This window comes from Tamandua tetradactyla, chromosome 2 (genome assembly GCF_023851605.1).
Source record: "Tamandua tetradactyla isolate mTamTet1 chromosome 2, mTamTet1.pri, whole genome shotgun sequence".
Lineage (NCBI taxonomy): Eukaryota > Metazoa > Chordata > Mammalia > Pilosa > Myrmecophagidae > Tamandua > Tamandua tetradactyla.
Window position 1 is genome coordinate 84,187,698 of NC_135328.1, and position 4,445 is coordinate 84,192,142.

The following is a 4,445-nucleotide window of genomic DNA, read 5'->3' on the forward strand; positions in this document are numbered from 1 at the left end:
AAAAATTATCTGTTTTCCTAAGCCTGTACAGACAAAGAAATGGAGAAATGAACAAAAATATTAGGGTACATTTAGCTCTGGTAGTAGGTTCTGAATGATTTTAAACCTTCTTTATTTATTTATATATTTTCCAGATTTTCTGTGATCTAGAATTGCTTATAAAACCAAAAGTTTTATATATATATATATATATATATATATATATATATATATATATATATATATATATATATGGGGGGATAGGGGTTTATGTGTGCATGTGTGTGTTAGAAAATATTTCATTTTAAAAGGCAAATTAAATATTAAAAGTAAAATTCATTCAAACTAAAGTATAATGTAAATGTAAGCTGCTGATGTCTGATGCATATATTTTTATAGATTCTGGGAAATAAAGTGGCCCTAAAGTGAAGAAAGAGTTTATGTTAGAGGGAGGAAAGTGATGCAGATGACAAAATCACAGTATTTTTCTGAATTGGATCAGTTCTGTTAACTACCATCTAGGTAATGACAGAGCAGAATAATTTTTCCAAAGAAACTTTTAGAAATACAAGGCTACCACTCCCTGCAATTCATTTTTCCAATAATATATGAAAGATTCTTAAAATTAACTGATTAATAAGGGAGTTTTCTAATGAGTAATGCCATTCTCCTGATATGTGATCACTGTAATAAATAATAAAACCATATTTTTATAAACCATTTTTTTAACATTATGTGCTGCTCTTATGTAGGTAGCGGAGAAACTTAGCCTACCTATAGGCAAGCCTAAGTTTTACTTCTGGAGGACCTCTGTTGTTGCTCAGATGTAGCCTCACTCTCTCTAAGTCCAGCTCTGCAAGTGAAATCATTGCATACATGGGACATGATATCCAAAAGGTGAAAGCCTCTCTGGAGACGTGGGAGATGACTCCCAGGGGTGAATCCGGCCCTGACACCATGGGATCAATAATTCTATTACCAAAAGGGAGAAAAGAAGTGTAACTAATAAAGTATCAGTAGCAGAGAGATTTCAGAGTCAAGAGGCTACTCTGAAAGTTGCTCCTACGCAAGCTTCAGTTAGACGTTGCTACCTATCATAATCTGCCAACCGCCAACCAGGACCATTCTAGCCAATTCTAAGAACACATAGGGTAATATATAAGATTCCACAAGGATTCTGTGCACTAGAGTAACTTTCCAGAAACCTACAACCTCCAGATGGGTCCCTGGATGAGATAATCGTGAAACCTAGAGGGCCCAGCCTCTCCAGAACATCAGATAGTTCCAACTCCCTACTCCATATTAGTGACAGACCTTTCCAACATGAAAAAGTTAGAATGGCCATAGCTCAAACACTCCTAAAGAGAGGGACAGAAAGATCAAAGGTAATGCTGGAGTCATACAGAGAAGATAGGATTTAACAAATGAATTTGATAGCTGAATTATTAAATTGATATCTCTTTTAGTCTCTAGTATTTTAGAGCAGCTAGAAGTAAAAACCTAAAATTATAGTATCGTAACCACGTCAAACTCTGAAACCTGCCCTACAACTAATTGTTGTGCTGTGCTTTGAAATTCAATGCTTTTTTGTATATATGTTATTTTTCACAAAAAAGAAAAAAAAGTTGATTGTGGTGATAAAAAAAATATTTAAGCCTTCTAGCCTCCTATATTCTGGAGCAGCTAGAAGGAAAAATCTGAGAGGATGGTATGGTAGCCCATGATAAACTCTGGGATCTGTCCTGTAACTACTTGTTGAAGAGTGTTTTGAAAACTATTGCTTTTTCCTTTCTTTGCTGTGTATATATGTTATACTATACAATAAAAAAAGATTTTTATAAAATATGTGCTTCTAACCTAGAAATTAACAAATGGAAAAATGAAGTTAATATGTATGTATAAGAGAATACTAAAAACCAATCAGAAAGAGATAGATTACTTAATAACGATGGATAATGTATCTATTTTGATAAAAAGTTAGATATACACCTGTTTTAATTCACCAAACATTCAGTATTAAATCTGTTATAATTATACCCATAATGAATGAAATCATAAACTAACAAGAATAAACTATAAGTAAATACGTAAATAATCATCAGAAAATGGAAATACTTTTTAAACACAAAAGAAATGGAAACAGCATGAATGAAAACATTTGAATTATAAAATTTAAATTTTTGTATTAAAAAAAGGTTAAATCTTAAAGGTAAAACTGGTAAAAGAAACCTATTTGTAACAAATCTAATAGACATATACGAGGAATTCTCCAAAATTAGAAAGAAATCTCTAATAATGCAATATAAGTATGAACAAAGAACATAAAATAACAATGTCAAACTTCATTTCAAGACAAATAGAAAATATGAGTTTTCTCTTGTCAAACAGTCAAAGTTGAAAAATATATATGCTTATTTAATATATTGTGACATACTCAAGTTTTAAGATGGATATAAATTGAAACTATCTTTCTGCAAAGAAATTTGGCAATGTGTATACAGGTATTAAAAATGTTCATTCTTCTAATTCCACACTAGGGAATTAATCTTAAGGAAATCCTCTAAAACACATTAATGGCACAGATATTCTCACCTAACTTGACTTGTCAGACCGGACATTAGAAACACTTCATAATATACACCACAGTATAATAGCTAAATAAATTATGGTATTTCTTCACATGAATAATACAAAGACTTTAGATTCCAATAAATTTTAATGCAAATAACCATTTGATTTACAAAAAAATGTACAGAGCAGAGATAATATCATTATTGCCCATATGTACACATCTGTGGCAGAAATAATTAGAACTAAAAGCTCTTAAGCACTTACTATAGGCTAAACAGTGTTCTAAGTGTTTTACAAGGTCTACCACTTATTAATGTATTGTCTCTCGGCTCCAAATTATCCTTTTTGCCTGCCCTATGAAAATGGAACTAGGCCCTTTAAACATTTTTTCTTTACCATCTGGCGACATTGTTAAGCTTTGTCAGTAGAGGGTGCTGGAGAGGTATTGCAGAAGCAACGCGTCCGCTCGTTCTGCACCTGGCTCCTGCAAGACACGGAGTCCAGCAGCTTCCCTTGGTTTCTGTCTCTCCATCAGGTAGTTTTGTAGCACAGCCTCCTATGAGACACTTCCCTACGAACAATTTTTTCCGCTACCCTAGAGGGAAGATGTCTGGCACATTCCAGAGAGATTTTCAGCACATTCTGCAGGGTATTTACACCGCAAGTTCTTCTCGATTTAGTGAGCCATAACCACGACCTTTTCGATAAGGTCTGTATAGGGGAAGAGAAGAACTCTTCCTTGAGCGTTTTAATGGATATCATTTAATCTCCATAAGAAAATGGAGATTATTTTCTTTATTATTAATAATAGTAAATTATTAGGTAGATTATTATCTCTAGTAACAAATGAGGAAACTGAAGCATTATAAAAAATATACGTAGGTACTGATAAAACCCAATTTTAATCTAAGCATTTTCTCTCCAAGCACGTACTCCCACTATATTAACTGACTTCAATATTGCATCTATACACATAAATACATAAAAAGACATCAGAAGGAAAAACAAATGCTTGTATTCATAACTGCCTCCAAATGGTGAAATCACAGGTGTTTTATTTTCTTGTGCAATTTCCAAATATCTTTCAAATGCATGTGTCACTATCAACATCAGCTTTATAATCAGAAACACATACACGTATAAGTCAAGAAAGATATCCTGAGGAATCCTCTCTGGACCAAAGATATTTCAGCCTTTACATGAAGCACACTGCTGACTCATTAAGTGAAGACTCAGAAACTATCCTGGTAAGCAAGCCAACCTTTAATTTCTACAGCTTTTACTTCCAGTTCTTTCCTGGTGCTTGGGTGCAATGTGCATCACTGAAAACATAATTCCAACTTTCTGCAAGAGCTATGCTTACAATTCATTCAGCACATAAAAGTTGCTATAGCTAAACTGTAATTTGCATAATTACAATCACACACAAATAAAAAGTATTTATTATGGTTATACCTGGCCTGACTGCAATTTATAACATTCCCCAGACCATACAGCAAATGTTACTAACAGTGCAGAGAAAAGCTATTTATAAATAACTTATTTACTTAAGTTTCAGGAAACTAAAATATGAACATTATTTCCCAATATCAAGTTATATAAAGTGATCCATCATTTTCCAAGGAAATTTCTTTTTAAAAAAATCTACCCTGAAGTCTTTCTATCACATTCCATAATTTACTTTCTTCTTTTTCACTGACTATTGCTGCAAGCTGTGACTTCAATGCATTTGCACTTTTTCCTTCTTATTCTTGGAACACAGTTCCTTCTTGGGGCTCCTGACAATCCGGAAGAATCCATCTTCATGCCTGATATTTTACCCCCAGAGGATTTAGTGTCAACAAACAGCAAGACTATTTTTTTATAGGAAAAATGGAGTCTGCATTTTTCCCATA